General features: G+C 47.5%; 1 long non-coding RNA gene across 1 annotated transcript in view; it reads right to left on the bottom strand.

Moving 5' to 3' along the window:
* LOC146785234 (uncharacterized) overlaps positions 1–13,765 on the bottom strand; it is an 84,006-nt gene that overhangs the window by 69,074 nt on the left and 1,167 nt on the right. The window lies entirely within an intron of this gene.

Here is a 13,765-nt window from a genome sequence, read left to right as displayed (position 1 = left end):
GAAGACAAATTCACCAGCGCTCTATTCTGGGTGGCATTTTGGCCTGGGGATTTCCAAATATGATTATCAGGGCTTGGTGGTCCGTGATGAGTGTAAAATGTTTCCCGTCGATAAAAATGTGAAAGTGCTCACAGGCCCAGACCACAGTAAGACTTTCCTTCTCCGGCTGGGAGTATGCCCTCTCAGTGTCAGTCAGGCTACGGCTGGCATAGGCTACTATGTGACGTTGATCACTTTCCTTGTCGTACTGAGTCAATAGGGCTCCAAGTCCCACAGGGCTGGCATCCACAGTTATTTCAGTCTTACGACGAGTGTTAAAGTAAACAAGGTTTTTGGTTGACTCAACTGATGCTTTGATCGAGTGAAATGCTTGATCATATCTTGTTGTCCAGTTGAATGCATGCCCTTGTTTAGTTAGTTTCCTCAGTGGATAGCTGATGGTGGCGTAATCCTTGATATAACGTGCGCAGCAGATGGTCATTCCTAGAAATGATCGCACATCTCCAGCATCTCGAGGTCGAGGGGTGTCATTCAGCGCAGCAATCTTTTCAGGATCAGGTCTCATTCCTGTGCCTTAGAAGATGTGTCCATAGAATTTCAATGTTTATTTATGAAATTCACAGTTGTCTTTATTGAGTGTTAAGTTCGCTTCCATTAGTGTATGACTTACTCGATCCAGTGCTTTGTTGTGTTCCTGTACAGCTGCTTCAAATACGAGAATGTCATCACTGTAATTGAGGGTGTTAGGGATATGATGAATGACCCTTCTGATTGCCTCTTGGAAAATCTCAGTGGCAGAAGATACTCCGAAGCTGAGCCTTTTGTATCTGAATATGCCTTGATGAGTCGAGAAGGTGGTGATGTATCTTGATCTTTCGTGAAGTTCAAGCTGGTGATTACCATTGTTAAGATCCAACTTGGAAAATATTTGTGCCCCATTCAAGGATGTGATCATATTACTGATGTGAGGTCCAGGTGTCTTTCACTTTCAATGGCAGTATTGGGTGCTCTCATGTCAAAACAAAGACGGACTTTGCCTTTTGATCCTTTTTTTGGTACTATGACCACTGGAGACACCCAAGGAGTAGGTCCTGAAGTTCTGTCAATGATATCTGCCTGGAGAAGATCTTATAGCTCCTCCTTCACTGACTGTTGAAGATGAAACTGTATTTTCCTATGATGTTGAGCTATGGGTGTCACACGTTTATTTATGTGCAAACAAACAGAAAAATTGGCATTTTTCCATGTCCTGTGAACAGTTTTGGGAACTTGTGGACTATGTCAGGTTCATCATCCACTCGGTACAGTATTTCCACTAGTTGAAGTCGTTCCTCTGTAGGCAAGCTCAGGAGACAGTCAGCTTTTGGCCCCTCGATAACGTGAATATGAGGTGGAATCATTATATCTTTGTACGTTAGAAAAGTCTGAAATTGTCCTAGACAGTGAAGAGGTTCTTTCGACATCCATGTGTAGACTCGCACCGCAGCTTTCTGCAGGCGCGGTTGTGGATTTATTTTGTTGTATTCTGCAACCGAAATATAATTGAGGGATGCCACACTATCCAGCACGAACGTAGCTAGGTGCTCGCCCATTTGGAGATGTAATCATGGGTATTTCTTTATCCTGTCAGGGTCTGCAACCATGCAGACATATTCCTCACTGTCTTGCAATATGGGCGTGAGAGACCTTGATTCTCGAGATTCTGACCATCGCGACCTGTAGGTGACTTGAGAGTAGAGACTCGAACCGGATGAGCTGGTATAAACCATTACTACTCTCTCCAAACTGCAGCAAGCTAATCAATTTACCCCAGATCAGGTATTCTGTAAAAAGTTGGCTAACTTCTTCAGAATAAAGTCCAAACTATCTATAATGAGCTTGCAGTAACTACCCCTAATATGGATAGCAGGACGAAAATAGAGGATGCCATCCTGGACAACCCCTCCACTTGTCGACTGTCAGTCTTCCCGCCATTAACACAAGAGATGGTAGGCAAACTGCTAAAAGTTACAAAATCTGGCTCCCCGACAGATCCCTGTCCCCCCCATATTCTTCATATGGTTGTTGATAGGTTAAGCACATACCTGACCCATCTCATTAATAATGTCTGTCTGTCAGGTTCCTTCCCCTTCTCATGGAAGAAAGCATCTATTTGACCCATTTTGAAGAAACCTTCTTTAGACCCAGCTGAAGCAAAAAACTACCAACCTGTTGCGGCGCACCGGTCTGGCCGCCGTAGGACACTGCAGACACAAACCGGCATTTCCTCGGCCGGACGTGCCTCCTGAACTACAAGTCCTGTGAAGCCTTGGGAGAGTGGCGCTCGTGATATCACCGCGTTGAGGAAACTGGGAATAAGGAGGATTCCGGGGCACTGATCGGGTGCCGTTGATTCCCGATCCATGCAGATCTACGCCGATCGAAGAGGACGATTAGAGGACCTGTAGGGGTTTTACATGCACCATTTTCACTTCCTCCTTCTCGTTTTCTACCTTTTGTGAACTTTGCCAGATAGATTTGGTACCGGGTGCCATCATACCAGCTGGGAAAGTGTATGCTCTCACGGAACCCGAGAATGTTCATCTCTGCGCTTACCTGGACAAGTACTTAGCTCTTGGGTTTATTCGTGACTCAAAGTCCCCTGCTGCCTCCCCATTGTTTTTAGACCCAAGGCGAACGGAGAATTGCACGCCTCTGTGGACTTTCGATCCTTGAATGCCATCACTGTCAAGAACCGATATCAATTGGCCTTAATCAACGTATTGCTGGAACAATTCAAAAGGGCCGTAATCTACACCCGTTTAGACCTTAAGGGAGCTTACCACTTGGTCCGGATGCGCAGAGGAGACGAGTGGAAGACGGCATTCAAGACCCGCTTTGGACTATACTAGTACCTTGTGATGCCCTTCGGCTTGTGCAACACCCCTGCAGCATTTCAGTTCTATTTGAATGATGTCCTGCGAGAGTACCTGGACCGGTTCGTAGTGGTGTACATCGACGACATCCTGATCTATTCGTCCAACGTGGAAATTCAGACACAACAGGTATGTACCATCTTACAAACTCTACGAGACCATCATTTGTACTGTAAGATCAGCAAATGTGAGTTCAGTGTTACCACAGTCGAATTTCTAGGGGTGATGTTGACCCCTTGGGGACAGGAAATGTCCGAAAGGAAATCGTCGCTGTTAAAGAGTGGCCCAAACCATTGAAAGTCCGCAAAATCCAGTGCTTTTTGGGTTTTGCTAATTTCTACCGCCGGTTCATCAATCACTTCTCGGACTTGGCTGCTCCCCTCACGAGGCTGTTGAGGAAGAAGACCGTTTTCCAGTGGACGGAGGAGGCCCAAAAGGCGTTTGAGGCCCTAAAGAGCGCTTTTGTGTCTGCCCCGGTGTTGGTGCATGCTGATCCCGATCGACCATACATCGTCGAGGCGGACGCCTCAGACTCAGCAGTGGGAGCTGTGCTCTCGCAACGACATGCGACTACCGACCAATTGCATCCCATAGCCTATATGTCGAGAAAGTTCAATCCTGCGGAGCGTAATTACACGATAGCAGAAAAAGAACTGCTGGCTATTAAGGAGGCCTTCCTGGATTGGAGACATTTCCTGATGGGGCCAAGCATGTGGTGACCGTGTTCACCGATCACCGAAACCTCCAATTCATGACGGCAGCAAGACATCTGAGACCAAGGCAACTGAGGTGGATGCTATTCTTCGCGGAATACAACTTCCTGGTGACATATAGAACAGGAAAGGAAAATAAGAAGGCTGATGCCTTAACCCAACAATCGACTCCTGTAGGCCTCGAGGAAGGTACAAAAACCGCCATTATCAATCCCCAGAATGTGATAAGTGCTACCTGTACTGACACCTTCCATAAGAGCGTAGCCCACAACGTCCTCAATGAGAAGTGGAAAGGCTGGTTGGAGAAGAATAAGGAGTGGAAGATGACATAGACTCTCCCGGTATGAGGAAACCAGCTTCTATTACCTATCTGTTCCCTGCGTAAGCAAGCCTTCCATTGGTGTCACACCTTGCCCAGTGCTGGGCATAACGGCAGAGAAAAAACTTTGGAAAAAGGTAATGCATCCGTTCTGGTGGCCAACCATCAAGAAAGACATATCCACATGGGTTAACAAATGCACAGTTTGTAACCAAATGAAAACCTTGCATGCTCGACAAGCGGGTCTCTTGCAAATGCTTTCTACTCCAACTCAACCCTGGGAGAACATTTCTGTGGACTTTGTGGTAGGGATGCCAGCAGACCAGGGACGTACAGTCATTGTAGTAGTCGTGGATTACCTAACTTCGATGGCCCGTTTTGTTGCCTGTAAAAAGATCCCCACAGCGAGTACGCTAGCACACTTGTTATTGACACACGTAGTCCGGTTGCATGGGCTACCGAAATTCATAGTCTCAGACGAGGAACTCAGTTTACTGCCAACTTTTGGAGGGTATGGTGTACGGCGCTAGATAGCCTCTAACATTTCCACAAGCTTTCACCCTCAAACGGATGGCCAGACAGAGAGGGTTAATCAAACCTTAAAACATTAACTCAGGTGTTATGTGAATGACACAATGGAGGCCTGGGTATATAGATTGTGATTAGCTGAAGTGGCATATAACAGCGCGACCCACAGCTCGACTAAACTCGCACCTTTTTTTGGTTCATATGGGTTTCATCCTCGCTTCACCCCCTTGTTACACCCTTTACAGTCTACACAGGTGCCCGAAGTACATGAGAGGATCTCACATATACAAAATGTTTTGAGGGAAGCACAGAGCAGTCTGAGAGCGGCTAAGATTCAGTACAAGGCTTATGCAGACAAACATAGACGACTGGGGCCAGTGTATAAAGTGGGGGATTACGTGTGGTTGTCTACCAAAAGCATCAGGTTTAAAAGATATAGTGTGTTTAATCCCAAGTACATTGGCCTGTATAAAGTGACCAAGCTCATCAATCCTGTAGTGGTAAAAGTAGCTTTGCCCTCCACTTTATGGATACACCCTGCTTTCCACATCTCCCCTTGTTAAACCATCTCAAGCCAAGGTCAGAGGTGCCCCAATCCCAGTTCATGTGAACAATGAGGTGGAACATGAAGTAAGGGGTGTCATAGACTCTAAGAACTTCCGAGGTAGGTTATGGTATCTAGTAGCCTAGAAAGGCTATGGAAATGAGCAGAACTCCTGGGAGTCCGCCTCAGTTGTACATGCCCCTCGTTACACAGCGCTCTTTCATAGGTGCTACTCAGGGAAGTCTTGTCTCTGTCAGTGTTCTTTGGGGGAAGGATGTACTGTTGCAGCGCACCGGTCTGGCCGCCGAAGAACACTGCAGACGCGAACCGGCATTTCCTCGACCGGCCGTGCCTCCTGAACTACAAGTCCAGTGAGGCCTTCGGAGAGTGACGCTCGTGACGTCACCGCGTTGAGGAAGCCGGGAATAAGGAGGCTTCCGGGGCACTGATCGGGTGCCGTTGATTCCCGATCCATGCAGATCTACGCCGATCGAAGGAGGATGACTAGTGCTACAAGCACCATTTTCACTTCCTCCTTCTCGTTTTCTACCTTTTGTGAACTCTGCTATATCTGAGCAAGCGGAGGTCTCGCTGAGGTTAGCCCTGTTGGAGGAGCCGAGCAAGGGCTCTTGCGGGGCTGACTGTTCAGCGTTCCAGAGTACTCCTCTTTAGGGGAAAACCTAGGTACTCTCTTAAGCGAACTCTTGAATTCCTGAACTATTTGTTTTTCCTTGATATTTTACGGAGCTCTTTGTTATCCAGTTACAGTCCAGGTGATTACTTTACTTAACCTGGAGACTGGCTCAATATCTGCCGACACAGCAGTGGTAGTTTGCCTCATAAAGCCATTGCGTTTTATTCTTATGATTTACATGACTTTGTGCATACCGTACTTGGTGATTTATGCGAAAAGGTTCCAAGGAGAATTGGAGTTTTCTATCAAGCGAACCAACTGTATGACAAATGTACAGCTGGGGTAACAATCCCTAGCGCATTAACTAATCTGGCCATGGTCTTGGCTTATGTTTGTTATATATCCTACAGCAGGGGCACGTTGAGCTAATCCAGGTGGCATCTCCTCTCCCCCCACTGTTTAGCACTGCATGAGATTATTATTGGTATGTTGTTCTTGTTTTGGCATCTCATTATGTGTGAGGGGGAGTGATATGATTAGATAATAATAATCTTGTTCTATGGCCTTGTCCCGTGCGCGGTCTCCGGCGGCCCAGGGACGATTCCAGCAACGTGTGTCTCATTTGACTGCTTCAGCCTGTCTGGACCTTGTGTGCAGTGCAGATCCTGGGGCAGCACTGGAAAAGACGCCCCCCCATGAAGCGGTCCGTGCTGATGCTCAGAGACTTCCACCCCACCTGTGTGCGTCGCTTCCCGACTGTTTTTGGACACTCCTGTACCTTGGGACATCGGACATGGTGCTGGGTCGAGGGGCAGGCATGGGCAGAATCGCAAAGAGCGGTCAAGGCTGAGGCTGATCCTTCGGGAGTGGTCACCTAGTAGACAGGCGGACTCATGGTTGCGTGCTCTCATGGTTATTCGCATAGTTGGTGCATAATGCTCCCCACTCCCCCCCTCCTTTTTTTTTGATATGATCAACTTGGTGCCGCTAATTGTTTGCTGTGGGGAGACTTCACCGTGCGGGAGGGAGAAGCCGGGGGTATGTTTTGAAGGCCCTCCTCCAGTTTATTACATTCCTTCCGCCCCCCCCGTCTGGGGGGGCTCTTTCTTACTCCTTTTTTCCCTGTCTCTTCTATATTTCGGGTCTAGTTCCAGGGCGACAGGCACACTGCTGGGGGGTGGGGCCATACTCATTCGCAGAGGTGCAGGGTGGGGGGATGGGGGAGGGGACTCTTTAGTCTTTATCTCTTTTTCCATGGCCTCCTTTTTCTTCTCTGTTTCTTTTTGCTTGTTTTTCTGGGATCAGCGCGGTACACCTCTCTTATTGTGAATCGCTTGCTCTTAATGTGTGCCACAGTTTCCGGGGGGTTCGCTGGGCTTTAGGTACGGGGACCTGTAGGCGCAACTATCTTTGATATTTCTCCCCATCCGTACTTTCCCGTGTCTGCGCCATTGATTCAATGTATTGCTGCTTGCTGCTTGCGTCTCTTATCCTTGCCCCTTATCGCTGTTGGGAAACTGTTTGGCACCTGATCCTACTGTTTTGTTTTATTTTAAAATGAAAAACCCTTTCTCTCCTGGTGTCCTACCTGAGCGGTTCATTGGCCGGACTATACTGTATTGTAGACTTTGCTCTCCGAGGTGCCGCCTGTGTTTACATGTGCTTTTATTGTTCTGATTGCTTAGCGGCCGGCCCCGGGGGGTTGTAGGCCCATACGTGTAAATGATTGAAACGTCAATAAAGGTTTTTAAAAAAAATAAATAAATAAATAAATAAATAATCTTGTTCTAACTCATAGAGTAATAGTAGCAGCACGGCGCAGGGGACACCAGTGCACTAAAGGAACAGTTATTTTGCTTTACAGGTAGGGGTACTATAGATATATGTGGCATAGTGTTGTTAACGTGCCTCTTGGGATATGTACTCTGATCTGATAGTTGTTTAATCTCATTGCAGATCTCCCTCCTCGCTGACCCCATCCTTCTCTTCCCTCGCTTGATCACTCCGTTGAGTCTGTTGTTTTACTCAGACCGCGGAGCTATCAGGAGGTGGACCCCATTGAGCATCGTACGACTCAGAGGATTCAAGGTCTTGACACAACCCATATCCTGTTTAACGCTGGCGGCAAAAATTTGAGAAAAATCCATCAATCAGCAGCTAACCAGTTACCTAGAATTCAGCGATCTTCTTGATCCCGCACAACACGGTTTCAGACCGCATCACTCGAAGGAGTCAGCCCTACCCTTGGCCACTGAGGAGATCCGCAAACAAGTTGATAGTTGGGGGAGAGCCATCCTCATCTTATTGGATCTCTCAGCAGCGTTTGATACAGTCAACCACCAAGTATTAATACAGAGGCTGAGGGAATATGGAATAGGGGGGATGGCCCTTACCCTACTTAATTCATTATTGACAAAAAGGGAACAGAGGGTGTGTTGGGGTACCTTGACATCTGAGGCCTTTTCCCTTCCATGTGGAGTCCCGCAACGGTCTGCCTTGTCACCGACCCTGTTTAACATATACATGACTCCACTGGCCAGACTGATCAAAGCACATGGTTTTGCTTTGATGTCGTATGCTGAAGATACGCAGCTAGTGATATCTATATCTTCAAATGTAGAAACAATCAGGCAGATGCATCAAGCTAAGAAATAGCGAGTCCTTAATTGTGATTATTAAGGAATCGCGAATAAGGATGCGGTATCTCCTATGCATGACGCAGATACCGAAAAATTACCGATTCGCAAAAAATCGCTAAACGCAATAGCGAGAAAACAAAAAAAATCACTAATCGCTGAAAACACACAAATTGCGATCTAGCAAACTGCGAGATCGCTATTAGCGAGATCGCTATTAGCGAAATCGCTAATTGCGAGATCGCAATTTTACCGAGTCGCACTGGGAGCAGCCTGATGACCTCACAAGCAAGAAGTAACTCTTCCCATGTTGCAGTCTGTGCCGATAGGAAGCCAGAGCAGGAAGCAGAGTGCCTGTGGAGAGCTGTGCAAAGGAAGACTTGGCTTCCAGACTACTGCTAACACCAGAAATGGCCCACACATCAGCAGAGGAGGGGGCAGGGGCCAGAAAAAGAAAGATCAAATTCAGTGAGAGGGAACTCGAGTACCTCATTGAAGAGGTTGTAAAGAGCCATGACAAGCTCTTTGGGAAGCTCTCCCCAAAAGTCCCAGAGGCTGAGAAAAGATGCATCTGGAACCGGATAAAAACAAAAGTCAATGCTGTGGGTGTGACACACCGCAGCATTGAAGAGTTAAAAAAACGCTGGTATGATCTGCGGAGCCTTGCCAAGGAGCAAATTGCACAGAGGCTGAAGGAGGCAAAGAGCACTGGAGGAGGACCCTCAACAGTCCCGGACAACACAGCCCTGGAGGACCTGGTGGAGGGCACAATCCTGCCAGAAGCTGCAGTGGGAGCGACGCAGATGGATACATCCGGTGCAGCCTGCAGTACACAAGGTAATAGGCACTATAATATACCCATCAATGTAAATAATAATAGCGCCCATACAGTAATAAGAAGGCAAGCAGCTGTAATCAACCCCAGGCCACAGTTCATATACAGCTACTAATGCATCATGGGATTCGTAGTCCCCTGAACCAATTAGTGAGTCACATTGCACTTTGTGTGGCCATTGTGCCAAAAAAGCTTTACAGACAGTGATTACAGACAGTGAGAACGTAAGAGCTAACAAAATCACCATGTTGCAAAACATTAGCCCAAACAAATATTAATCTTGCACTGTTTCACACCACAGGTGCAGAGGAAGGAGACACTGATGAGAGCAAATGCAGGGAGAGCACACAGACCACTGCAGAGACTGCCGTTGCCATACCAGTCACACCTCTCAGCACATCCCAGGCACCCACAAGACGCAGGGCTACAGTCCCTCCCCTTCAGCCAATGGAGAGCATTCCGGAACCTGAAAGGGCACCTGCACAAAGCCTGCCTAGTGTCAGGTCCACCACCACCACACTGCAGACACCGGTCCAGATGACGCAAAGACGCAGGGCAAGGGGCCACATATCAGCACAGGAGGCATCGACTCCAAATGTCTGGGGAGGTGTCGAGTTGCAGATGACGAGGGTGCAGCGCCAGCAGGCACGACACATGGGAGCCATCAACCTGCAAATGTCTAAATTAAACAAGAACTTCTCCACCATGGCAGATCGTGTGAGTGAACTCACTCAAGCAGTTGTGGAAGGCAACAGGCACACCAACGCCACATTGCACGAGCTCGTGCGTGTGATGCAGGAGGGACACAACACCAAGAGGAGCAGGCATCGCCAATTCATGGCGCGCCTGGCTGGATATACAAGATCCAACAATAAGTTGTGCAACGCTACTGCACTGCTGTCACGGAGGTCAGTGGCAATGCAGATTGACATGGGGCATTGTTGTGGGGACGTGGCCAGGGCCCTTGGCCAAGTTACCACTGCTGTTGAACAGCTCCAGGCTGGTGCAGGTGGCCTCAACAATGCCACTGGAGATGAGGGGAGTGAGGGGGTATCCAGCCTGAGCAGCAAGTCTGCACCAGTCAGCACTGGCAGGAGGTGTAGTACACGTCGTTCGACACCTACACTTGCACCAATGGGTGGGGATGCCGATGCAGGCGAAAGACGCCTCGGTGTGTGTGGGAGGAAGCGCTGAGCACACACATACCTCCGGACAATTAGCCATGGTGGCGTAACCATGGTCAGGACATACAGAGGGACTGGTAATGAAGTCCGAATCCTTATTTGATTAGTGCCTTGGTACATGCCGTGAATGTACCCTTAAGCTCCGTGTATGTTTAGACCCACAACAGTCCATGTTCACGTGCAAATAAAAACTTTGCATGTAAAGAATGATAGTTTCTGTCTCATGATTACGTACCTTTGAAGTGATGTTGGGTGACGTGTGCGCGTTTCCACTGCCCCTCTGCTGAGCTTGCAGGATGCGGGTGTCGTGGGTGCACAGGGGGCTAGTTGTCCGCAGCGCCGTAAGCCTATATGGGTATGCGTCTCGTGGTAGCTATGTTGTGCTACATTGCACATGCTGCCACTATCCTACAGCAGGTCACCGGCTGGTACTGCATCGCACCACCAGGTCTGTGCAGGATGTGGAGGCGACTTTTGAGCTATCCAAATGTCCGTTCAATCACATAACCTGTCCTGGTGTGTGCTGCGTTGTACCGCTGCTCCTGTTGGGAGCCTGGGTTCAACTATGGAGTCATGATATAGTTCCTCACGGCGTATGCACTGTCACCTACAGGGTAGTGTGGAATGTGTTTGTGTCAGGTATGCATTGCCATTACAGAATGATTTTGTGTGCATAAGTATATTGTCTGACCTAGCAGGTGTCCCTCGCCATATCCCCCCCTGAGCAGGCGTGTGTATATGCCAATGTATCGGAAGATGTATGAATCATGGATGCTCCCAGGATATTGCGCTACGATGTCGGTCATGATGTTATTCACATTGCACATTGCTTGGACATTGATGGAGTGATACGATTTCCGGTTACGGAAGATCTACTCATTGACTGCTGGTGGACATATGGCTCGTGGGTGCAATCTATGCATCATATCACATTAGGGAACTGTGCAATTCGATATGAATGGAGTTTGGCTGGGTTCAATTCCCTTTGGGTTGTGGGGAGGCTGATGTGGTTGTGGATCAGAGTCATCATGGCAGCCAGGAAGGATCTAAAGAAACGTGAGAGGGAGACTTTTGATACCCCTCCCGCTACTGCCACTAACCCCTTGAAACCTCCTGATGCAGGTAGGTGCAGGCAACATTACACCTGGACATGGGGAGGGATGGCATGGGTCCTACGTGTCTTGCGCTGCATTAGTGTTTCGGATTCAGCTATGAGGTAAAGTTTCATGGCAGCGTTGATCCTGTACTAATCATATATGTTCTCATCAGTTTGTCACAACAGAGTGATGCGCAGGCAGAATACCCTCTCCTGGAATCTCCTTCTGCCCTGGCCTGCTGCATGGATCCTCATCCTCCTCACAAACACGTAGTGTGCCGCCATTGTGTGCGTCCTCTATGGACTCATTGGTCAGTTGCAATATCCCTCACCAGCTTATCAGCTGTAGTGAAAAATAAAGATTTTTTTTTTTACCACCTGCTTCTGATTCTCCTTAATCTGCACTTGCAAAAATGCGATTTTTGGAAAAATCGCTATTTGCGATTTTTGATGCATCGTTTAGCGATTAATTATTGCGATTCTTTATTTGCTCACGCTTTTAATAATTTCGCTGATAAGGATTCGCTCTTTCTGGATTCCCGGTATTTGCGAGTCGGTATTTTTGCGATTATAGGTTATTTGGTTGATGCATTGGGAAACGCTACAATGCGCTCGCAAATTGCTAATCGCTAATTTTGCAACCACATTTTGGCTTGATGCATGTGCCTGCAAGGCGAAAAGGTTTCACAACTTTATGAAACACTTAATTGAGTGGATGCACTCGAATTTTCTTAAACTGAATAATGAAAAAACTGAAGTGGTGGAATTCGGAAAAGGTCCATCCATTTGGAATCAATCATGGTGGCCAGCAAATGCTGGGCGATGCCCTGAAGTCACCGGGATGACGAGACACCTAGGAATCCTGTTTGATGATCAGTCGAATTTTGCTGGCTAGTGTAATTTTCTGACCTCCTCATGTTTTTTCCTCCTAAAGGTTTTGCGTAAAGTTTTACCCTTTATTCCTCAAGACCTTCACAAAACGGTGGTATTAGCACTGATTCTTTCTAGAATCGACTGTTGTAATATGCTATTTCTAGGCATTGACAAAGGTCAAATGCTAAAACTCCAAGCATTGCAAAATGCCGCCGCTTGGTGCTACTAAACATCCCGAAATACCATCCCATCTTGAACCTTCTCAGGGAGCTTTATGGCTCCCGGTGCATAAGCACATCGAATTCAAAGCGCTATGCTTTGTGCACAAGGCACTGTATGGAGGGGGTCCTTTGGACCTTCAGCAACTCTTTCGCTGGCATATTCCACGTCGAGAACTTAGATCAGGCAATAAAGGACTACTTCAGGTCCCAAAATCCTACGAGGCAGCCAAACTCTGGAACGCAATGCCAGTCGCAATTAGGCTACAACCTAACAGAGCTCTGTTTAGGAGATTGCTTAAAACTTGGCTGTTTCCAACTAAATCAACCCAATTCATGCTCACTCCATACCATTTACCACTCTCGTTGCAGCTCAGCGCCAAGACGCCTCAGCAATAGTTGCGCCTTATAAATGTCTCACTCACTCAGGTGTCTCGGCTGTCCCTTAATGCCATGGCATGATGTTGAGAACTGGATTGCCCTGATTGTCTGTGAGTGTCTTTGTGAGTTGCTCTGCATACTTTATCAAAATGGTTGTCTTTGCCACATCAACGACATTTCTAACCTAGTGCGGACACGTCTCGGTGTGTGGGAAGTCTTGTCCACAACGATAGCATGTGAGCTGGCGTTCCGGTCTCTTGTCAGTCATGTTGAGACTGCAACGATGACTTGGTCGTTGAGGGTACTCCTTGGACCTGGACGTTCGTCGCCCTGCGGAGGAATGACTGTCCGTGTGTCAAGATTGAAGCCAGAAAGCTTGTTCCCTTTTATCACCTTTTTCAGCTTCCATCCGTTTTGTGTGTGTGATCATCTGCTTGACCATTGACCCTCGTCATTTCTTCAATTTCATACAAGGAATAGCTCTTCTTTAGAAGACATCCGCGTAGGGACTCAGAATGACATCCTTCAATAATTTGTAGGTGCAGAGCGTCTTTGGTCATGAAGGAGTCAAAGACACAGTACTGGTTGAGCTGTTTGAGGTGCGAAATTAATTCTCCCATAGATTCCTCTTTTTCTTGGGAGGCCAGATAGAAGGTGTAACGCTCAAAATCAATGTTTTGTTTGTGAAGAAATTTTCTGTTGAGTGGTTTGTGCACATCTGGACATGTTTGACGTAACATCAGCTGGAAGTTCCTTGATGATTTGGCCAATATCTTTACCGACGAGATTGCATAGTGCAATGACTTGTTGATCAGTGTCGGAGACTTGTGAATCTTTCATGAAGTCTTCAAAATCTTCTAGCCATTCCTGCCAGTGAATACCCATACCT

This window comes from Triturus cristatus, chromosome 11 (assembly GCF_964204655.1).
Source record: "Triturus cristatus chromosome 11, aTriCri1.1, whole genome shotgun sequence".
Taxonomy (NCBI): Eukaryota; Metazoa; Chordata; class Amphibia; order Caudata; family Salamandridae; genus Triturus; species Triturus cristatus.
Note: the sequence above shows the minus strand (reverse complement) of the source record. Positions and strands in the feature narration are given on the sequence as shown.